The sequence below is a fragment of the Ictidomys tridecemlineatus genome, chromosome 9 (assembly GCF_052094955.1).
Source record: "Ictidomys tridecemlineatus isolate mIctTri1 chromosome 9, mIctTri1.hap1, whole genome shotgun sequence".
Taxonomy (NCBI): Eukaryota; Metazoa; Chordata; class Mammalia; order Rodentia; family Sciuridae; genus Ictidomys; species Ictidomys tridecemlineatus.
The window spans coordinates 132,106,678-132,131,639 of NC_135485.1; the positions used below are offsets into that span (position 1 = coordinate 132,106,678).

The following is a 24,962-nucleotide window of genomic DNA, read 5'->3' on the forward strand; positions in this document are numbered from 1 at the left end:
GCAGTGATTTACAAGAAAAGCAATATTTAATATGGCAGACCTCTGTATTAAAAGAGAAGACAACTGTGCAATGATATAAAGTTTTACAGTTCGTCTATATAGAGCATAGTTAAATGGTTTGTTTTTGTTTTTGTTTTTAATGACAGCCCACAGAAGGAGAGTTCTGCTCCTGGTCTGAGATTTTCAAATTCTACTTTATCGAGTCTTAGATTTGGCCAGCTGTAACTCTGTGTGAGAAGTACATATTTTTTTTTTCCCTGTAATTTGGGCGTAAGTGTAGATGCTGTTTCAGGGTGATTTGGCTTCTCCTCCTCTTCTTTTGTTTGTGGAGTACTAGTTTTTCCCCACAAGGAGTCCTCTTCAGCCTCTTGCCTTTTCTTCCTGCTCTTGGGGTGTTCATCCCACCCTCTGTGATCTCCAGATCCTGCATTTATATTTCATTGTTGCTTTTGCCATGGTGTATTATGATTTGTCTGTTTAAATAAGGCATTGATAGCACTTGCTTGTATTTATAGTATAACATTTAACACAGGAGGTTGTAACTGTTTGAATATCTTTTCTCTCACTAGGCTTTGAGCTTCTCAAGGATAGAAAACACGTTTAGATTTTGTATGTGTGTGTGTTGCTGAGATGGAGCCTAAAGACTTATGCATCCTAGACCACTGCTCTACCACAGAGCTACATCCACAGCCAACACATTCAAATTTTTAGCTGTAGGCTTAGGTGCTCAATTAATTGGCATGGTATTTTTTTTTTAAATGAATGACTATTCATAGTAACAGCCAACATTTACTACACAGGTTAGTAAATACTTTGTATAACAGTGACCAAAAAATGAGTGTGAACACTTAAACGTTTTCTCAGCCAGCTGATACTGATGCTGTTTTGAGGAACACATTATTAAGTCAATAAAGAGTGAACAAAATCTACCATGAATGCCATAATATTGAAGTGGGCTTGAGTTCTGTAAAACAGTGTTTTCTATAGACATTTCTAAATTAATGCTACATATGTAAATATGTTATGTCTCCATCTATGGACTCTTCTTGTTGCGCATGGGGTTTCTGTATTTGTTATAGTTCTTCTGTGTCTCATAGAGGCCACCAATGTGCTATTTAACACTATGTGTAGAGGATCAGACTCCTCAGTTTGCCCAGGAGTACCCCAGTGTTTATCCATTGTTAACGGCTTCCCCTTTAACTCTCAGAATTGCCATGATTTGGACAAGATGGTCTCCCTTCCTATAGGCAGATATGGGCATTACATCTGTTTTATCTTGACCCATAGAAACTATGCAAAAAAAGTGTTAGAAGCACATTTATTTCTATCTCTAAATTATTCATCTCCATGAATATTGTTATAAACTTGATTTCAGTTCTCTTTCTGGTTGTGCGCAAAATGGTACACAGTTTACTTGATCATTTCTAACCATTAAAACATGACTCTTTGATCAAATGTATATGTTGTGTTCCTGTGTGTATCCATAGTTATAGTTAAGTTAGAAAATAACCCATTCTGGGATCGCTCACATTTAGTTAGTCCTTACTTCCTTTCTTCATTTTTCTCTGGAGTAGCTTGAAAGTCATCAGGTCTCATTATTGCCTGATTTGCTCTACAAAATTCTGTGTGTGTGTGTGTGTGTGTGTGTGTGTGTATGCACACATGTGTGCACAGATTTTAGGAATTATTACAGCCAGACATGGTGGTGCACGCCTGTAATCTAGCAGCTCTTCCTCCTCTGGTATCAAGGGGGCTGTCACTTGAGGGCCTCTGCCTGTTGTGAGGAGGGGGGTCCTCCACTGTTCTCAGTTCTGCTTCCAAGACCATCATCTCTGCCTCTCCTGGTGTCTCTTCCATCTCTCCTTGATGCCCTGGATGCAGTTCTTTGACCAGGGTTGAAAGCTATTTAAATGTTACCACCCACAGTCATGTGCTGAAGAGGGTCCCAGGGTGCAGTGTACCCCCAGCTGTCCCTAGCACTCTCCAGGGACTGAGGGCACTCCTTGTCACCCCTGTGTTTACAAGTCTTATTCTGGGACCTCAAAACCAGTCAAGCGTTCTCTTCACCTGGAGCCTGTGGGGCCTCACTCACAGACAGGCCCAGGTGTGATGCACCTGATGTCCTAAATTTCTCAGAAAATGGGGAAGCAGACCAGGGTCTTCCTTCTCAGCAGGTATTATGACTGCTTTCTGTATAGTTTAAATTTCATGAACTGTAAGTACTACAGCTTAATGAATAAAAACTCACTTATATTTTAACATGTTCGCATATTGACGACATGTCAACTGTTTGTATTTTGACATAGATTTACTAGATGGGAATTTAAGTGTTTCCCCAAGCATGTTAAGTCTGCCCATACATGTGTGTAGATGGTTCTTCATTAACTGACCTGCATTGCCAATCCTCCACTGATTGTCTTTTTTTTTTTTTTTTTTTTAGTATTGTACAAATGGCATGAATTTGGCCACTGCCAACTTTCCCAGGAAAAATGAAATCTTTTACAGCTGGAAATAATTTAGTCCTTGGCATGGAGTTCTTTCGCCTTCTATGTTGGGAAAATGCTTTTTTAATCCAATGGTTTATTGCAAAAATGATTCAGGCTTCTGTTTACATGATGAAAAGGCAAAATAAATGATATTATTTTATTGGGAAACTGGGTCTAAAACGCCTTCAAAGCAGCTTGGAAATTCCAAATCTTCTTGAGCTATTTGTTTCTCTCTGAAGAAAATGCAGATTTAATGTTCCCATCAGATTATGTTTGTGTTTTCTGTCTTCCTCCAATTTTTCTTGATGAGATTTATTTCTCTTCTTGTTACTAGTGTATCCTCACACTATAAGAACGTTTCCCCAGCAAACATCACACATTGGCTTCTTAACCACTTTATGAATTATGTGTATTGACTTAAAGCAGGGTAATTTAGTCACACTGGCTGTTTGATACACAGTGAGTTGATGGGTGCTACATTTTATGCTTTCTAAAAAGCAAAAGAAAACTTAGTGGGGGGGATGCAGAGCAAAAGCAATTTCACTTGCTTAAAAAAAAAAGAAAGGAAAACAATACATACCTTTAGTGGAAATTCACATTTTTTAGAAGAAATAAATTATTATGTCCATTAGAGTCAATAAAGGCAGTCTGCCAGTCTGCAATTTCTTCTATAATCAACCATGATATGTTTCTCTTCTTATGCCATGAGAAGGGATAACATGAAAGAAATAAATGCTAGTGAGTTTGTGGTAAAACTGGGTCAAGGCCAGGAGAATGGGAGGGTAAAGCTTGATCCTCAGATTGTTGGAAAATAGGATTCTGTTGGAAAACTCAAACCAACAGTCAAAGACTTGTAGCAACTTTGAGTAAAGGACCTTTTAGAGTAAGATAAGTAAATTACAGTTAAACTGTGTTTCTTTTGAACTGTACTCTGCTGTTTGATATGAGGGTATTATTTTGAATAATTTTTCAATTAAATTGAGTCCAGTATAAGCAAGCATTATCAATAATTTTCAGATAAATCTATACATCAACATTTCTCACAAATGCATTACGGTGGAGTTTTTCCTTAACAAAGCAGAAATATCAAGTTGTAGTTAATTCACTATAGAGATTCACTAACTGACTAATGGTTTTACCTGCCCAAACCTATGGAAGCCCTGACATAACCTTAGCATCACTTACCAATTATTTCCCAAAGTGCAGGCAAGTCTTTCTCAAAAAGTTTCAGAAACATTGCCTACAGAACAAAATTCAACTTCTAAATGGGAAGTTGCATTCTGAAAATGTTCTCGAGATCTGCTGAACGGCAATGTGTACATACAGTTGACACGACTGTCCTGCATACTTAAAAATGATCTTGATGGTAAATTTTATGTGGCATGTTTTTTTACCATAATGAAAAAAAACCCCCAAATCCAAATTCTAATAGTAGCATTAGAAGGCAGTGGTGACTGTCTTTCCAGCCTCATCTTTTGCTTATTCATTCAACACATCTTTTCAAGTACCTCTTACATGCCAGAAGCGCAGCAATGAACGAGATAAAAACAGCCCCGTGTGCAAAATTTAAAACAAAATATCGCTAGAGTGGAAAGGGTTACTATATTTGTTCTTGTTCCTTATGCTTGTGCTGTAGATATTCTTAGCAATCTCAACACATACCTCACATTTATGTACTTTTAAAGCTCTGTTTATGATACTCTCTCAGTCCTAAATGCCTGCCTGCCTTCTGATTCTGCCTCCTCACTCCTCATTCTTTCTAAACCCATCACCAGTCCTTTGGTCTCTTTAAGACTCCATTCCAACCTAGCCTGAGAGATGAAGCTCCTGTTGTCTTTCGTCATTCTTTATCTCCCCACCCACCAGCGTGACCTGCTGTTGGACAGAGCATTTTTCAGGCACTAAAAACCATTTGTCCAATTGAAGTGACACCATTAAAATAGCTTGAATGTCTTTTCCTAGTATATACCAGATACATTGTTTTAATCTTAAGATGTACTCTCTTACATTTTTTGGCTGTAACGTTTCAGTTACACACTACCAAATGTCACATATAGGTTGTTATGAGTATTGTGTGGCCTCAGGCTCACACGCTTCTGAAGGAGTTGAGTGAACACAGGGACATACTCAGAAGTAGAGGAATTAATGAGAATCACCACCTCATTCTGCCCTGTCCTCGTCACCAAGGGTCTCTTGAAGCAATAGTAACATTTGCTGCACATTAGAATTTTTTTTTCACTTGGGACATTAAAGCACAGAAATTTTCCCCATTGATATTAAACACATAATGCACATTGATCGTCTTCTCACAAACATTGTGTGCATTCTTGGCTGTAACGAGGACTTCTGTGTCCATGACGTCGACATCTGGTAAGGGGACCAGCTAGCAGTGGCAGAGGGGAGCTTGGGTTTGAAGCCTTTGGCCATCTGTCTCACACCACATGGACTCGTAACCTCGTGATGAGTGTCACTTCTTCCTTTTTCGGAGCCAGAACAAACAGCTCATTGTGAGTAAATGTTTTTTCACTATGGTCCTTGGTTCTTCACCCAGCTTTGGAAGGAAGAGGACTTTAGAACTTCCAAGTCATTACACATGTGGATGCTCTGGCTTTCCGAGTTAAATTGTAGTGGGTTTGTGAAGCAGGGCGTGTCTAATCCTAGCAACTTGGGAGGCAGAAACAGGAGGCTGGAAACCAGCCTCAACGACAGAATGAGAGCCAGTCTCAAAATGATACCTGAAGAGTTGTTTGGGTCAGATGAAAAGCAAGTAGCCCTGCCTTTGGGAGCTACAGGATCCTCCCCACCCGTAGTGCTTTACTGAGATACAGTTAACAAATAAAAGTTATGTTGCATTATGTTGCACTACTCGATGTTATGATGTACCACGATACATAAGGTGAACACATCCCTCACCTCACTCAGTTAATTTTGTGTGTGGTCAGAACATTTACCACCCTCAGCCAGTGAAAATTCCAGGTACATGAATTTCAGGTGAACTGTAATCTGGAACTATATACATTAGATATATGGAACTTGATCCTCCTGCCTAAAACTTTGTGCCCTTTGACCAACATCTCCCCTGGCAGCCACCATTCCACTCTCATATATGAGTTTAATTTTTTAGGTTCTGCATACAAGTGGAATCATGTCATTCCATATCTGGGGCAGTTAGCATAATGTCCACCAGTTTCACCCATGTTGTTGCAAATGACAGAATTTCTTTTAAGAGAATAGTATTCCTCTGCATTAGCATGCACGTGCACACCCACACATCACATTTTCACATTATCTTTTTCCATTCATATGGCAATGGACATTCAGGTTGATTCCCTATTTTGGCTATTGTGAATAATGCTTGCACTGTAAAACAGGACCATCAATTTCCTTTGGATGTACTGATTTCCTTTCTGTTGGATACATCCAAAAGTGGATTGCTAGATCATGTGGTAGCTATTTTAAAATTTTTTTGAAGAACCTCACCAAGTTCTCTGCAATGGCTGTACTAGTTCCCTCTCCCAAAGAGTTTGCAAGGATGCCCTTCTCATGTCTGCCAGGACTTCAGTGTGAGGTGATATCTCATTGTAGTTTAATTTGAATTTCTCTGTCAATTAGTGGTGATGAGTTTTCATATACCTGTTGACCATATGTATGTCTTATTTTGAGAGATCTCTGTAGTTTCTTTGTCCATTATTCAATTCGGTTGTTTTGTTTTCTTGCTATTGAGTTATTTGAATCTTTATATATGTGGACATTGGCTATTGTGAATAATGCTTGCACCGAAATATTGTGCAAGCATTATTCACAATACGCTTTATCAGATGTATGGTTTCCCCATCCTGTAGATTGTCTTGTCACTCTGTGATTGTTTCTTTAGCTGTGCTTTTTAGTTTGATGTAACACCATTTCTCTGTCTTCTCTTTGTTGTTTGGGCCTTTGAGCTCATATCCAAAAATTCTTTGCCGAGACCAATGTCCTAGAGATTCTTCCTGTTCTAGTAGTTGAGCAGTTTTCGTTCCTGTGTTTAAGTCTTTAATTCATATGAGTTGATTTTTGTGTATGGTATGACATAAAAGCACAGTTTAATTCTTCTGTGTGTAGATATCCAGTTTACCCAGAACCCTTCATTGAAGGGACTGTCTTTTCACCCTTGTGTGATGCTGACACCTTTGTCCAAGATCAATTGACTGTAAATGTGTGGATTGATTCCTGGACAGGAGCCACAGGATTTGAATGGGGTTTTGATAACTGTGATGGCTTCTTAGACTGGCTAATAGGACTGTTTTTGAAAAAAGCAAATTTATTTTTAACTGTGTTAATACACATAACATGAAATTTACCACCTTAACCATTTTAAGTGGACAGTTCAGGAGTATAGAATGTTCACATTGCTGTGCATCAGACTCTAGACCTGTTTGCTCTTGTAAAACTGAAATGCTGTGCTCATTAAACAACAACTCCCCATCCTCTATCCCCCACCACCGGCAACCACCATCTGACATTTTCTGTCTGTGAATTTGATAGATACTCCAAAGAAGAAGAATCATACCATACTTATCTCTTTGTGTCTGGCTTACTCCACTTAGTTTAATATCCTCCGGGTTCATCCATTTTATAACAACATGTGACAAGATTTCCTTCCTTTTTAAGAATGGATAATATTCTTTTGCATGCATATGACACCTTTTTAAAATTTATTCACTCATTGATGGATACTTTGTGATTAATTTCATATCTCAGCTATTGTGAATAATGCCACTCTGTACAGTGTGTTCACTTCTTTTTAGTATGTATACAGATGTGAAAATTCTTTTTTGAATGTTTTGAGGAACTGGGGTACCGTTTTTCATAAAGGCTAGCCTGATTTGCATTCCCACCAACTGTCACAAGGATTCAAATTTCTTCACATCCTTGTTATTTTCTGATTTGTGTGTTTTTTTTAATAGTAGCCATCCTAGCGTGTTAGAGATGATACCATATGGATTGGGTTTGCTTTTCCCTAATAAACTAGTGAAATTGACCAGTAGGACTGGCTTTGACATTTGATGCCACAATTTGTAAAGCGTTTTCTTCGGTTGACCTGTTGGGCACAACCAGTCTTTTCTCCTGCTCAAATAGATATTGAATGCGAGATCTAATTCTGTGACAAGGTTATCCACATTCCACAAAATCAATAACAGGAGGGTGGGCTTCAACTTTCCTGTAATCTAAAGCTTTGATGAGAACCTTAGCATATCCCTCCTGTTAACTATGTATGTATACAAAAAGTTAAAGGGCACTTGATTTCAGTGTCTGTCCCATGAATGGAACAGGGAGTTGGAGTGCAAGAAGGCTGTTTAGCCATTAGCCTGGCACACCTGGCCCTGAGTTAGTTTGTGACGGAGACTGTCTGGCTTGTATTGTGCAATCCTTCCCATGGCTTTTGATAAAATATAAGCAATCCCAGTAAGGAGGATGTGAATGTTACTTGGAATTGCATGGTGATAGTGTCTGTTCCTATAAATTATCAAGGAAATGACGTACTAAGTAAGCAGGGTGGAACCCGGGAGAAATGTTTCCTTTTTTTTTTCTTCTTCTAGGAAATGTACACATTCTGTGGTTTTTACAGAACCTTTCATTGCAGGGAATATCAGTGTGTTCACAAGTTATATTTAGCCAGCTTCTGCATTAAAATGCAGTCAGATCTTGGTTGACTGTAAGAATAGCTATGAAAAATATCTGGGGCATCCATTACGAGAAATAAATATTTCCTGAGCCCTGAGAAACTAATAATTGTCAGTAATTATAGCTTATTTTAATGGCGTTTGTTTGGGTAAATATAGATGCTGTTTTTTATTGGTGATTTCTGAATCTTTTCTAAATTAGTGCTGTCGCATCAAAGAAAGCCCAATAGAGTTGGTTGCCTTTTAGCACATGAATTTTACTGGCAAGGTTCATTTTAAAACTTGAAATAATATTTTTTACTATTGGAAAACTTATGAAATAAAGTGAAAAGTCAAGATTACCTTTGGGGGTTGTATAGTGTTCTAAATTTAAGAAGCACTTCATTTTTTTTTTTTTTAGCCATAATTCCAACACCACTCAGAACTTCAAATAATCTACAGTTGTTACTTGAAAATCAACTGTAAAGTTACAATCAATATTTAATTTTAAAGAAGGATACTAAAGAGCACGGTAGTGCATTAATGCTTCCTTTTTATTTTGTTTACTTTGTTTTTTGAGTATTCTCCACTGACAGTAAAATTCATACTCCATTTGTCTAACGAGCCATGAAGCTGGAATTTCCTAAGAGCCTGTCTGTAATGATTATGGCAAAATTCCAGAATTTTCCAGTGGGGAACAGGCTTTTATTTTATTTTTTTTTAAACTGTCAGGCTGTTGGCAAAAGAAAGCACTCTAGTTAAATGACTAAGCAAATGGTTTATGAGACAAGCTGCAGTCCTTCAAGGAGGAACCATAAGCCATGGCTGGCTAAGTGACCCAACGCCATTTGTGGCCAAGCATATCAAAGATTAATCACCAAGGATTCTGACTAATTCCAGCCACTCTGCTCTTAATGAATGTCAAATGTGAACCTATCCCCCTTTTTTTCACATGACATGACTGACATCTGAATAGAGCGGTTGTCTAAGGCTCTCCACAGTAATATGATTAATTCTACAGAGGGGGATTTTGGATCCAGATTGTTCCAGCACCGGGTATGCAAAGTGAGATTTCAACAGTGTCTCTGTCGGTAGCAGAGCGGTCTCAGCCCTGAGATCCATCATCCGTCACATTCCAGCTTTAAGTTCCTGTCTGATTTATTCTGCACTAGATATACATCTTAATCAAGCAGGATTGGAAGTAAACATATTCCAAGCTTATTTAACTATCTCATGAAGAACACTAGAGTAGTGAAGATGGAAAATCAATGTGTAGCCCCAATGTCCATGAAGAGACTGGTTAAATACAGTGGAATATATCCACATTGTCTGCACAAAGCAGAGAAGCAATGTGAGGAGCACGCTTTTCCACTTCTCCCTTCAGGGGTCAAGGCTGATGGAGGCCTTGCCAACCTTATTTTACAGCTTCTGAGGTTGCTCTACACGTCAGTGTTCATTCAGCAGGTAGGAAAAGAGGGAGGCTAATGACGTGAGAGGGATTTGGAGGCCACGCTGGGATATGGCATGTGTTCCCCTGACAAGAACTTAATCAAATGACCATTTTAATTGCAAGAGAGGCTGGGAACAAAGTGTGACTGTCTGCCAAGAGGAGTAGGAAGCATGTTTACACCCCAGCTCTCCAGTCCTGCTACAGAGGTGATGGGAACTGGGTATAGGAGGAACATGAGCCAGGAGTGAGAATTTTCATCAAATTGATAGTGTGTGTGTGTGTGTGTGTGTGTGTGTGTGTGTGTGAGATCTGAACAATATGACTATACCACAGATTCAAAAAAAAAATCACCTTATGAAACCATTGTTTATACAATTCTTAGAGGCAATATCCTAATTCTTAGTCATGTATTCCCGAGAATTTTGTCATTTATTATCACTTATAACCATGCCCTGTTCCTTTTGAAACAAACTGGCTCCAGGTCAAGGAAAGCTTCTCCAGGACCCACATGCACTATGCTTGGGGGATTCCTTTCCTTTCTGGTTGCCTCTGACTCCTCACTGATGAGACCCGCTGAAGAAGAATGCCTGCACAGTCAGCCAACAAGAAGGAGCCTGGCTTTGCTGTCTTTAGCTGGAGGAAAGCTTCTGCCCAGGCCCCTGGAGGAATCCTTGCAAGGAAACACCCCAGATCTGATGTAGGGAGCCACAGACACAGCACCTCAGAGCCTCAGGGGGCCACACCTGAAAGCTAGATGCATGACTCCTCACTCCCCCTGCTCAGGCGTCTTCAGAGCTTTGGATTACTTATTATTGAAAGAGCTGAACTTCTTAGCCTACAGACAAGACTCTTCTCTGACCTTGGCCTGCATTTCCATCTTGCCAGTACCTTTCATCTTGCCAATTCCTTTGATATTTCCCTGCGATGGAAACCAGAGTTCCTTGAACTGATGTCCCTTTGCATAGTTTTCAGAGAGGCACTAGAAGATATACTATAGACAAAAAGTACTATGTATATTAGTCGGCTTTTTTCACTGTGACCAAAATAACCTGACAATAATTTACAGGATGAGGTTTGTTTGGGGCTCACAGTTTCAAAGCTCAGTCCATGGTTGGTCAGCTCCATTGCTCTGAGCCTAGGTAAAGCAGAACCTCATGGGAGAAGGGCATGGTGGAGGAAAGCCACTAAACTCATGGTAGCAGGAAAGCAGAGAGAGCAAGTTAGGCACCAGGGATAAAATTTAAACCCACAGTCATGCCCCCAGTGTCCTGTTTGCTCCAGCCACACCCTACCTGCCTGCAGTTACCACCCAATGGACAATAGTTTTTTTCAAATGATTAATTCAGTCAATGGATTTATTCACCGATTAGGTTACAGTTCTCATAAACAAATCATTTCAGTTCTGAAAATTCTTGCATGAACACAAGAGCTTTTCTGTTTGCGGAGGGTAACAGGTTTGGCACCTCATATCCAAAGCATATCTCTATATGAGCAACTGTATTTGTGAAATATTATACAGCATCCAAATCACTCCTTGATAATATATATGTAGTGAAGGCTCTGAGGAGCTCTGTAGCTTAGGCTTTTGTCTAATTTCATTCTTTCTTGTATTTACCAAACTCAGCTGAATGCAGAAAAATGTATTTTATGCCCCACTGAAATGATCTGGGATGCACTGATGTGCAGAAGCCAAGTTGTTGTGAGCTCCCAAGTGGTCCAGTATAAGTGACACTAGACACAAGGAGCCATAGAGTCCTTGACTTGTGCCTCACACTGTATTCTATAATATTGCTGGAGGATTTCTTGAGGTCCTTTCCTGAATGTTCTATACAGGATAAATCATCCCCTCCCCTATACATTCACAGTGTATCTTTTTTTGTAATGTGTCATGACTATTTCCCCTTGAAAACTGCTATGTTCATTCTGGGGTTCCAGTTTCTAGAATGGTGCCTGATGTGTAATGATGATATTGGCTTTTATTTCTCCCCTTCTCTGATAGGTTTGGGCTGCTAGTATAAAAATATATAAATGAGGGAGCTTGAACAACAAGTTGTTTCTTACAGTTTTGAAAGCTGGGAAGTCCAAGATCAAGATGCCAGCTAATTTGGTCGTTGGCCAGGGCCCTCTTTCTTGTTCTTAGACCTCTTGCTGGGTACTCACAAGGCAGACAAAGAGAAAGGAAGCAAGCCCTTCCCTTTCTCTTCTTATAGGAGCACCCGCCCCATCTATGAGGACTCCACCCTCATGACTTAATTATCTCTTAAAGACCCTACTTCCAGATATCACATTGGGGATTAGGGTTTCATCATATGAGTTTTGTAAGGACACATTCAGTTCACAGCAGCCTTTTACCCCCTTTTTGTGTGTTTTAAAAATAGAAAAAAATTACACTTTTTAATTTTACCCTTAAAATTTTAGTATGCACATCAGAATTAAAGCATAAAGCTTATAAGCTATTCTTAGAAGAAACTCAGAGCACTTTAATTCAGATCATCCCCATTCATAGTGTTATTTTGTAGGTATACATTTTTGTATCTTCCAAATCAGCGGTGACATTGTTGTTATCATACCTATTTTTAAAAATGTTTAAATATTTTGTCAGTGGTGGGGATTGGATCCAGAAGCTGCATGCTGAGCACCTGCTCTGCCACTGAGCCACACCTCCAGCCAGTAAGACTTATTTTAAATAATTGGTGTTTGTTTAAACTGTAAACCCAGACTTACCAGCTCCTTTATTTACTGTTCTTCCTCACATGTCATTTCTTTCTTCAGCTTTGAGTTTGTTTCTTCCTAAACAGTATCATTCAGTACTCTCTTTTTTTTTTATTTTTTGTTTTATCAAGGATCTGTAAATCTTTGCCCCAAATGCTCTTATTTCAACACAATTCTCAAATGATAGTTGTTTAGTTCTGTAATTATAGACTATCCCCTTCCAGTTTGATAATCCTCTCTTTAAATTAGGTCTAAGTCACTATTTAACACATTTATGGAGGTTTAGGGTTTTTTTCTTAAATTGAATGACAATATTCACTATTTCAGATACAGTTTGGTTGGTTGGTTTCATCTGCCTGGTCTTCTTTCCTTGGTCTTTTTTCCTTTTCTCATATTTTTGCTGACTCCTTTTAGAACTTCAGTAATGTAGGTATACTCGTTTTTATAGGCTCTGATATTTTTATATCAGAATTTCTTGAGGAGGTCTGATGGTGCTGTTTGCCAGTTAATTTCTGCCCAGGATGCACGGTTTTCTCATTTAGTTTCTAATTTTGACTCATGAACTTGTATTTGGACGTATGTAACCAAGGAGAGTCTTGTGTGCTCCAGGATGAAGGGCTATCTCCCATGAGAAGTTTTGTGTTTGCACCTGCTTTCCAGAAGTTACTGGAACATATCTGCATTTTTACTGTTATTTAAATTAAAAAAAAAACCACATTGAATCTTTAACCAGTGCATTATAATTATACAAAATAGTGAGGTTTATTGTGATATATCCATACAGACACATAATGTCAATTTCTAACATGTTAATTTAAACTTGACCCCAAGGGTAAGTGGGAAGAGACCCATAGGTATGAATTTTAAGAGGAGATATGTTTTTCTTATTCAGAGGCCATACTGAGATCATTAAGCTTCTCCTTGTGTCCGTTCTTGTGACAGAGAGAAGTATTTTTTCCTAATTTGTGTTTTACTAGGGGAATACCATTTTGGGGTCTCATTGCTGGAGATGGCCATAAACTCCAGCTCATCCTGAGCATCTGTCTGTCTCATTTCTTATGTGGAAGCCAAGCCCCTCCATTGCCAGGACCAAGCCCTTGGCAACAGGAGTACCACCATTTCTGTCCCCTATCCAGGTTTAATTTTCTCTTTAGCTCTTCCTCTAGAATTTTCCTTACCTTTCTATAATCTTAGCCTTGTGTTTCAAAGACTGTTATATTTTAGCAAGAATTCGTTAGGGTTTTGTAGGAGGAGGATTTCAAGCTATTTATTCTTCTATAGTCTGAGTTTTAATATGTGCTAAATGAGTAGACAAATGTATAGATAAGATGGAGGAATATTCCAGAAGGCAAAGAGTAAAAAATTGCAAGAAGCAGGAAAGCACAGTGGTAGTTTGCTTTAGTTTGGTACGTCCAGAGACATGCTATCTGGCCTGGCATCCAATATATACACTTATACAGCTGTTGAGCAGATGTCGATGATGAATCAAGACATCATGAAGGTGTAAAATACACACTGGATTTTGAAGACTTAGTCTAAAAAGAATGTAAAATATCTCAGTAATTTTTACAATTGATTATATATCAAGGTGATATTTTGGGTATGTTGGGTAAAATAAAATATATTAAAATTAATTTAAATCTCTTTTATGTTAGAAAATTTTAGATTTTTGTTTGTGGATCTTCTGTTTCTATTGCCCAGCAATGGAGTACATTGCAGCTGCACAGGTCAAATACAGGTCAAATATATGAATGAAGGAAGGCAGATGGTGTCCTCGAGTTGTCTCTCTTTGTCCCCAGACTTGGCATATGATGTATTCCGCAATACCTATAGGCACTTCCCATTCATAATCTCACATCTATGGGAGTGTGATTGAGCAAAGAGAATAGAACTTACTTTGCTGCAATGTGGCAAATTTAGATGGAAAGGGGTTCCACTAAGGGTTTTGACAGTCCCTTGAGTAGAATAGCATACATACTTACTGTAATACTATTCCAGAAAATTTTTGTCAGACTTTTCATGATGTAGAAAAGTTTTTGACATGATATATGACGAAAAGCACTCCAGGAAAGGAATCTCAAAAATGCAATAAAAACGTTCTCAACTTGATGTTGGCTTTTATCTAGGATTTTAGCCCAGTCTGCTGTCCTGTGTCATCCTTCATTCATTCATCACTTGGATATAAAGAATGAAAAAGAGGTAGATAGAATGAGGAAACTGTCATTTATGTGAAGGATCTGTTTCTTCCCTGGACTTTTAAACTTGCTTGGTCACCAGGTGGAATTTGTTCTTTGGATTGAGAAATGAGTTATATCGGGCCAAGTCAGCCAACCAGGCAAACCATCTCTGACGGCATCGCCCTACTCCCATCTGTGTGTAGCCAGGAGCAGGGCATCTCTAAGGGTGCTTTGCCTTTGTCACTCTACACCTTCCTCCATAGCTCTCTAACAAAGTCCACATATTCTTTCTCTAAATGGGTGGTGGAGGAGGGAAACAACACATGCACTGAAAAGTCTGAGGCTTCCCGGGAGCAGTTCTCTGACCAGCAGAGCAAACCCCAGTGCGAAGGGATCCCCGGCCTTTCATCTAAACTGTGGACTTGCTGACTGTCCCGGGGACCATTTCTGCTTATGTGAGGAAGCCTTTCTTTCCAGCACCCCTTATTTCTTCATATGGGCACCAGTGTCTTGCACAGTTACAGGGCCTGTGATCCTTGTTACCACTGAAGCCACGGTCCCCGCGTTCTGCTCAGAATGGAGCCTGAGCTATGGTACAAACTTTTCTGTGTTCGCTGGCTGCAGGGGGCTGTGGGCAGGCAGCTCAGCTAGGATCTCATGTTTTCCCTTTGGAGTCTTGCACACTGCAAGTTTATCTCATTCAGAGTTTTGAAATGGGGCACTAGAGACAGAGGGACTTTGGCATGGGGCATTACCCGCCGCTTGACATCCACATGTTGAGCTTCTACCTGTAACAGTGGGACACATCTGTTCCCCCACGGGCCTGTGTTGGGGAGATGGGCATGGGGACCACATGATTAAAGCATGTGGAAATGGAAAACACAACTGCTTTGAAGTGGAATTATCTGTAACTTTTATCAGATGTCCTCCTGATTCAATCCGTATGTGTCATGTTCCAATTCACAGGCAAGAAATTGTTCAAATACCTCTATTGTGAGCCGGGAGAACAAAAGGTCCCAACAGCCGAGTGCAGGGGCCTTGGGATGCGTTAAGATTAAGGCCTTCAGCCTCTGTTACCTCCGACCACTCAGATTTCTGATGCCACTCAGAAGTGTTTGAGGCCGACCAATAGTGCTTTGCTGGAGCATGCAGCCTAGCTAGAGAGGACAAGGAAGTGTCATTGTTTGTGTGACACAGCCGACAAAGTAGCTTTCCTTGACCAAATTACTCAGGCTCCCCGAGCTCTTTTTCAACTAGGCCTCGATTTTTGGATTTCCATGCTCATCTGCATAGTTGGTTTTGCCAAGGACCCTGCTCAATTGATTTAGCCAGAATCCCACCTTACATCTTGTTCTCTGAGCAATTTCCCATCCCATCGGCCCCCTCTCTGCTCCTTGGCTATAAATTCCCACTGTTTTCAGCCCAGTTCTCTGCTGAGGTCTCTTTCCCTTTCTTGTGGTGGTGCTAAGTACAATCTGTCTTTACCACTTTACTATCAAGCTCTGGATTTCTTGGATGCAGATTCACCACAGTGTTTATTTTTGCATCCAATGTAAAAGGTCAAGTCCAGCCGGGAGCTCATCCTCAGCCTTCTTGGATCTTACTCAGTAATGTAACCAAATAAGCTTCTGTTCCAAGCACACTTGCTCCAGCTTTAATCTGAATCTGTCAGACTGAGCTGAGGAGGTAGGATGTTAAGAAGGATGGGGGTAAAAATGCCTATCACTGTAAGTCCCCTGGGCAGTAGGAAGAGACCTTACAAATAGGTCAAACAAAGGAATGGTATTTTCTAAAGCCAAATCACTTCAGAAGGTGCCTCTGGGAGAAATTTGAAAAATTCCCTGAGCAGACCCAGCTCTATGGATACAGCTGCTAGCAGAGATTCATCTGGATTCTAGTGTCCATTTGCCCCTGTAGCCTAGTTTCCTAACAAAAGTTAACAGCACCTGTACCTTTCTCAGGGGGAATGGGATCACATCTGCATATAAATTACCCACATGTACCTCTGACTTTATAGGGAAGGGCTAAGGGGAAGAAGAGGAAATATCTTTAAATATTTCCAGTAACCAGAGATTTCATGAAAGTATACTAGATAATGGTGCAACCAAGCCAAACACAATTAGAAATACTTACAAAATGCATGTATGAGAGATTTGAAGGAGGTTTTTTGTTTGTTGTTTGTTTGTTTGTTTTTTGTCATTGGCCAATAAAGCATAATAAAATGAAAACAAACCTACAAACCAAAAAAATCTCCAGTGGCCCAGGAACTGAGAAAAGGGTGCTCTGTAGATTAACTGAGTAACTGGGATGCTGGAGAAACACCAACTACCAAAGAATTAAGGAGGGTGATGCCAAGCAGGTTGTAGAGTGTACAAACTAGCAGTTTCTATTGTACTTCATGGGAGACTCAGGAGTTTGCCAGGCTAATTTTGACTTTCAAGCTGCATCTAGAGTCTAGCCATGAAATGCTATTGTGTTCTGTTTTCAAGCTGTCTTCTCTGCAAGTTTGAGAGGGTTCATCAGAGGACCAAAGAAATCACCTTACTGCTGGAACTGTCTACAATTAGAGACCTGTTGTTCAGAACACCACTTGAATTGATTAGCTTTAAAGACACATGAAACAGACATTTCCTCTCAGCAGACTTGGAAATGGGGAAAGGTTTTCGTATGCATTTCCAGACGGTAGATATTTAAATCTCAGTTTAGTTCTCAAACATATGCTGGGGGGTTGGCAGTGGAGGACAGGGAGTGTGATAGTATGATAATGAAAATTTAGCACATATTTCTAATCCTTTAGACAGCTCAATTAAGCAGTCACTTTAACACTTTGAGAAACACTGATCCAAGCTAAGATAACATTACGTTTAATAAATGGACAAGTTCATGAAATCCAGTAAAGGGTGGCTGGTTGCTGCTCCAGATGCAAAACCATGCTCTCATGACAGAAGTGATCACTGTCCCAGCACAGTGACTACGCCATGAGCAAAAAGAAAATCACTAAGAGGTCAAAGGTCAATTCTTGTGTGAAAACTCATAACACAATCACTTGTGCCCACAAGGTTCTCTAGGGATATGTCCTTGGACAAAACTGTAGTCAGCAAGAATGTCTTCAGAGACCCTGCTCTTAAACTCATGGTCAAGGTCATGTTCAAAGAGAGTCGTAAAGCAGGCAAGAACAAGTGGTTCTTCTGAAGCTTCAGTTTTAGATGTTTTAGTTTCAGTCATTTAAAAAAATCTCTGACCCAGGAGTGGGTCACTATATTTTGCTCTGGGATTTTTTTTTAACCATAAAATTTTTATTAAAATAAATATTTGATTGTGGAATTGTTTATATTCTCCATCTAATAAAAACTAAATATAGACTTTAACTCTGAGAGACTACCAAGAAGCACGACAGTGTTGCTCTAAAAAATATCTTTTTTTTTCATACCTAGATAAAATAGTTTCAGATCAATTCCATAGAATTAGAAAGGTTTCAACCACACATATCTGAAATTGTTTTCTTGGTGAGCGTAAGGTATTTGACATTTCATGTGGATCTTTTCATTCCAGATCTCGATTTTAATTACATTCTGAGATTCAAGAATGTTTGTCTTTTTGTAAACAAGATTACAATGCTAATGTGGTTTTATGGAGAAAATAATTACATTTCAGGAAATCCTGAACTTGTTTTATTCATTGCAATGCACTTGGAAAGTTCTTGGGGTAAAGTTCATTTTCATACATTTCATTGCTATAATGTTGCCTTCAAAGACTTTTTCTGTAACTCCACAGATAATTAGGAGGACAACCCCAGCTGTGCCGTGTAACTGGGACAACCCCCAGGAAAAGTGCCAGGCTGAGATTTTTGTGAATTTATTACCCCTTCCTCTTTACTTCCTCAGATCAAAAAGTTAGAGGTCAATTTTCAGTCCATTGCCCGCCCCCCTTTTTGAAATTATATAAAAATATACCTGCAGAAATCTGGGAAAGTGACTGGTGACATTTTTTTCCCCCAAATCCTTTTGTGACCACACTTTTGAGCAGAGGGCTCATTCTGAGCACCCTTGTCTCTGCTGCCTGTGTCTGGAAGCCACCTGTTGGAATCAGAGAAGGTGACAGGGGGAGGGCCTGCAGGCAGAAGGCTTGGGGTAGCAAGACTCAGAGCAAGGCAGGTAGGGCTGGGTGTCACCTACACTTCATGATACAGAGAATGTGCAGGGGCTGGAGGGAGGCGGAGGCACAGCTTGGAGGGCTCCAAGTGCCTCGCTAGGCACTCCAGCTCCGTTCAGCAGGCATCAGAAACACTGAGGGCTCGAAAAGCAGGGAGGGTAGTCTCTTTAGACCCTGCATGATGCAGTCAGAGGGTAAAATGAGGTTCTATCCAAGTAGGAGCATCTTGCAAATCCAGGCACAAGAGGGAGGATCCTTTCCAAGCCACACGGTTGGCAGTAGACATGGGAAGGAAAGGTTTGGATTCAAGATTCAGAAGGTAGAACATGTTAGACAACTTAGCAGACCAGTCACATGCTTAGAGGACTTAAGTGCTTGCTCTCCATCTCTGTGCTGTGTAGCTTTGGATGCTCTCTTCCTATATTTGATCTGGCTTTCTACAAATAGGTAAGGAGCTGTAATACCCATGTCAAATGAGATAGCCCATGCATATTGCTCAGTGACAAAAGGCAGTCTGAAAAGGCTACATAGTGTATGATTCCAATTATGTGACCATTCAGAAAAAGGCAAACTCTGGAGAAAGTGAGAAGATGAGAGGTTTCTCAGGATTTAGGGGGAGGAAGGGATGAGGAGGCAGAGCACAGAGGATTTTTAGGGCAGTGAAACTGTTCTGTGTAATACTGCAACAGTAGCCACATGTCATTATGCATGTGTCAAACACTATTATGCATGTGTCAAACACTATGGAATATACAACACCAAGAGTGAATCGAAATGTGAATGACAGATTCACTGATAGTGATGTGCCAATGCAGGTTCACTGACTAGCCCATATGCCACCCTGGCATGGGATGTGGCAAGGGCTGTGTGTTTGGTGAGGGGAGGGGGGTGGTTGCAGAGGGGAGAGTACCTGGGGCTCTCTGTTAGTGTTCAAGGAGGGTGAAGTGAAGAATTCAGGGAGTTTCTCTCTTGGCTGAGGATCAGAGAGAGGTTACACTAGCAAAAAGGAAAACTTCATCAGAGGCTGGAGTGAAGATATTAAAAAAAATTGTTACATAAGCATAAGGAGAGCAGAAAGGAGCCTCTCTTGAGAATGCAGTTTGTGTTAACTCAAGAGACTTTGAATATGAGCTCCATGACCTTAGACAAGTTACTTAATCTATATGGACCTCAGTTTCCTTGCTTGGATATGAAACACCTTTTTCTAGGAATCTGTTTTATTAAGAGGGTATTCAGACATACAATAGAGGAAGAATAATAATACCCCATGTTCCCACATGCTCCATCAACAAATATCAAAATAGTACTAATCCTGTCGTCTATGTACCACATACTTTTGTGATACAGAAAAGCAATGAAATTTCTTATTATCCATTCCAGTCAACATGTAATCTCACACGTAAATATTTTGACATTGGTCTCTGGCAAAAATGGGTAGTTTTTAAACCATATAACCACCATGACTTTATCATAGGTACTAAAACTTCATCCTCTGACAAGTAGTATCCTCTGAGTGATTCATACTCCTTTGCCCATTTTCCCAGTGGAGTTTGATAGGTGGTTTGTTTTCCTTTGGGATTCAGAGAGGGCCTGTGTTTGCACTTGGCTTCCTAGGTCTCTTAGGAAGACTCCATGAGGTAAGGAATATGAGTGCACCTTGCCCAGGTTCTGGCACATCACAGCGACTCCAAAGGACTTCCCTTTCTTACCCTTCCTTCTCTGGGTGGTGTGTTGGCCACACAAGGTGGGGTAGAGCATCTGAGGTCTGCTAGTGCATGGCTCCTTGATCTTCCCCTTGGTGGGTAGAGTTGACAGGATGCAGGGGTCTGCTGGCCAGCTTTGATGGAACACAAAGCCTCCCATATTCAGAGCTGCGGCTGATGCCAAGACACTAGGTAATAATTGTCCTGTAGAGCTGGGTGACAGGCACCTTTAATGGCATTAACTCACTTGTTCCTCACAATAACCCTAGGAGTATGTCGTTCCACTCCCCTTATTTCAGAGATAAGGAAACCGAAGTACAGACAAATTAAGGAACTTCCCCAAAGTTATACAGCTTTGTGGAGATGTTGGAGCTGGGTCTCAAAGCAAAACAAAACAAAAAGTCATCAGAGGCCATTTATATGCCTGAGCACTGCTCTATACTGTCTACTCTAAATCAAATTAAAAACATAACTCAGAACACAAATAAAAGGGCCCTACAGGGCCTAGAGGCAACGGAGGTCAAATGGCCTGAATTGTCAAAGGAGGGGGTTTGACCAAGTCACTCAAGAAAACAGGAGCTGCCAAAGCAGGTTCTCCAAGAATTATGAAGATGAATTTTCCAGAACTAGGAGAGGAAAAGTGGGAGCAAGATGCCTGCTTGGGGTAGATGGCAGTTCTGGGACCTGCAGCAGTGTTGCAAGGGACATACTAAGAGCTGGTATATGGTGGGGACAGACAGTCAGGTGGACAGAGCTGGGCTGAGAGGACAGCAGGTAAGAAGGGGCTGCAAAGGGCTGTGGGAAGGAGTAAGAGCAGGCAAGGTGCAGACTCCCCTCTCCCCACCCTTACTCCTAAGAACATTGGCATCAGGTTTTGACTGAGAGTCAAGCGTTCTACTTTTGGAATCATCATTTTAAAACAAATATGCAGGGGTTTATGTTTTTTTTCTCGTTTGTCCCTGGGAATTGGTTGGTTGGTTCAGCTCACCAAAGCATTTGTGCTGTCAAAACCTCTTGCTTCCAAAAGCCTCACTTCCTTCGGGAGAAACTCAGTGATTCTGTCAAGTCAAGTGTGACACCTGGATTCTGAATTCATTGGCATGTCTGTGTCCTCTGCGTTTCTAATCAACAACTCCAGGATTCACCATGGTTGTTCAGAGTAGCTCAGAGTCTGAAGCTTTCACTGTGAATTAAGAAGATTCCAGCTGGCCGCAGTGGTGCACGCCTATAATCCCAGCGGCTGAGGAGGCTGAGATGGAGTTCAAAGCCAGCCTCAACAATGGTGAGGCACTAAGCAACTCAGCGAGACCATGTCTCTAAATAAAATACAAAATTGGACTGGGGATGTGACTCAGTGGTCAAGTACCCCTGAGTTCAATCCCTGGTACCAAACAACAACAACAAAAAAAGATGATTCCAGATCTCCGATTTCATCATGGCATTTTTCATATGTTCTTAGAAACCTTTGTTCTTGTAAATATAACCTTAATGTGCTCCTAATGGCCAGGACTTTTATTATTTTTAAAATTTTTCTTGGAGCTTCTATAATAATGCTTATTCATGAGGAATTCCTCAGTTAGAAGTTGCAGTGAGTTATTTGTGAACATAAACACTAGCAGTTTACATGTCCCCACACGGCCAGCTTTAAACATCACTGGTGTGTCTGTGACAATCAGCTTTGAGAGGTTTTCCTTTCGTTAATAAAGAAGCGATAACATCTTTAGCCTATAAAAAGAAAAAGCAATTAACAGTATTTTGTAAATGTGTGTATATGGAGTCTCTGATTTTCAGGTAAGTCTATATTTCACCAAGTTGATGTATACCCCCCCACACACATGCACACACACGCACACACAACACACATGAACATACAAACTCAAAATACCTTAATAGTGCAAAGTGGGATTTGCCGATCTGTTTATCTCGTCTTAACCAGCTGTTACATTAGGGACAGGGAAACTGAGTTCTTGCAACTTCACAGCCAGCTCCTGACAGTGGCCCAGCAAGGTCAGTCACCTCCTGCTGCACCTGCCCAGGACACGGGAATCCGCCTTGGCTTGCAGGCTGCCTGCGGCACCTCTCCAAGACAGCAGCTGCCTCAAGAGCTGTCAGAAGCTCTTTGTAGGGCCCATGTTATGATTTGAATTGTGGCTCTCTGAAAGAAAAGATTCTTTATTTCACAATAACTTCGATATGATTGGCTGCGATTAGTGAAAAAGTGATTTCTAAAGGGTGGCTGTATTCAAAAAAGAACTAGGAGGAACCAGAACGCAGCTAAAGCCTCAGCTCAGTGTAATATCAAAAGGCTTCTTTGTTCTTCAGGTACATCCCTTGATAAGCTTCCAAAATTCCTTTCACTCTTAAGGAGATTTCTGCACACATGAATCTGAATCTTGTTCTAATATGTCCTAATACAGAATTTTGTAATCATTGAGTGAATGAAAGTCACAAGTAGTCTCATTTATGATGGCTGGTCTGCTTCTTGCGATTTAGAAATTTGCGTTGAATGCAGTGGGGAGAATGAATTGGGAAAGGAAAGGTAAGGAATGTTTATTAAATATCTTGGCACCGTTCCAGTCCCTTTTACATAATGATTCCATTTCATCCTTACAGCCATATGGACAATGTGCTGTTACCCAAGTCCATGTCACACGTGATAAAAACGACAGAGCTAAAATGAGAATCAAATCTTCTTGGTTTCAATGTCTATTTTTAGTTCCACTGGAGACTTGTCCAGATAGGAGGTGCATCGGAGAGAGGATATAATAGAATTTGGTCTTCCCCAAATAAGTAAATAGCACTGCTGTCCTGACAGCTGTGTTTTCATGTTAAGCGGGAACCACCAAGAGGCAGGGTCTGGAATGGGCAGACCTTTCAGTCCATCGCCAGGGAAGAAAGTTTCTGATGAACTTCATCAATGGCTACCCACACAGTGGACCATGGTGGCATGGTTTTAATAAAAATCCACACAGTTTTCTCCTTTTCTTCTGAATTTGTCAGGATGAGATAGAAATGACATCAAGTTCATGACTTTCAGAATGATGGTAGGAAGAAAAAGTACCATTGCTTGCTTTCCAGCAACTATTTATATTTCAGTATTACAACCAATTCTTTGAAGTTTAAGGCTTTTGTTGCTGGGGAGAAGAGAATAATTCCAGAATTTTGTTTAATGTTATAACAACAGTGATTAGGGATGCCGGTGGCTCGTGTAAACAATGCTTTTTAAGTGTGCTGAGATAAAAAATATTGCATTGTTAGGCGTATTGTAACAGATGTCTTTTATGTAATCAGTGCCACTCTTTAGAGAACCTCGCTTTGGTCTTCCTCAAGCCACACCCCTCCACTCAAGGCAAGGGAGGGGCCCACACAGAGCCCACTCACTTTCTTCCTATCAGGCCCATGCGCTAGTGCTCAGGATCCCATAATCAGCCACGCCAGGCTTAGGCAGCCCTCTTCCCTGGGGCCGTCTTCTGGAGGGTGCCATGCTGTCTCTGTGTACTCCTCTAGGCCCAAAGGGCAGCTCTGCATGGCAGGAGCAGGAGCTTCTGGTAATCTTCAGTGCTACTAGGAGTGGGACATCCCTACATGCTCATGAGGCCCCTCCAAAGATCTGGGGTGAAAGAGAAGGGAAGCCCCGTGACACCACAGTCTGAAACTCCAGCAAGGCTGAGAGTTCTAAATGGGAGCCTGCCTTCTAAATCTTTTTGAGGGTAGGAGGATAGAACTTACTTGGTGACCTTAATGAATAATCTGTAAATATTCACACCTGTGAATGGAGTCCCCAGTCTTCCTTGCAGACCTGAAAATGTGTGACCTGAGCCACATAAGACTCGATGCAAGATAAATGCAAACCTTTGGCACAAGTTGGTCTTTAGATTCAACCTAAGTAGACCAAAACCCTGCTATTAATAGCACAAGGCTTGCTAACCACAAACTCAACCTGTAAACTGCCAGTTCCCCTGTGTTAAAAATGTAAATATCTTTCTATCCCCTGAGGCAGTTACTACTTTAAAAAACGATGTTTGGAAAAACCTCTGGCAGCTTCACATTTTCATAATAAAAGCAGATTATACCTCATTCATTCGCTGCAGTCAGACCAAATATTTTCATGCCAGTCTTTAAGCCACTTTTTGAATCTTAGCCTAATGGCTCATGGCCTTGCTGTTGGAGCACTAGGAAACTGACAACAACCAGGGCGTGGTGGCATGATTCTGTAGTCCCAGTCACTCGGGGAGACGGAGGCAGGAGGATTGCTTGAGACCAGGAGTTCCACTGCAGCGTGAGCAATGCAGTGAGTCTCTGTCTCAAGAAAGAGAAGGTGGGAGGGAGGAAGGGAAAGAAAGAGAGTCCCATAGTCCCCCTCGTCAGTGAGGATATGTTCCTTCAAGACCTAGGTAGGTGCCTGGAACACGGTCAGTATTGAATACTGCATATGTTGTGTTTTCACCTACACATACATACTTAGGAAAAGTTGAATTTATAAAATAGGTGCACTATGAGATTTATCAATAATAATCAATAAAATGATCATAATGATATCTAATAGTAAATGTGAGATTTGTGAATTGCTTATTTCTTAAATTATCCATTTAATATTGTTGAACCTCAGTTGACTGCAGTCAGTTGAAATGGCAGAAAACAAT

The 24,962-nt window shown here is 40.6% G+C and overlaps 1 protein-coding gene and 1 long non-coding RNA gene across 4 annotated transcripts in view; one reads left to right on the plus strand and one right to left on the minus strand.

The window, feature by feature from the left end:
• Rnf150 (ring finger protein 150) overlaps nucleotides 1–24,962 on the plus strand; it is a 311,923-nt gene that overhangs the window by 73,490 nt on the left and 213,471 nt on the right. The window lies entirely within an intron of this gene.
• LOC144366938 (uncharacterized) lies at nucleotides 17,308–22,494 on the minus strand. Its single transcript, XR_013426148.1, has 2 exons — nucleotides 22,205–22,494; nucleotides 17,308–22,044 (listed from the first exon to the last, which is right to left on the minus strand). It is a non-coding gene; the product is annotated as an uncharacterized LOC144366938 (long non-coding RNA).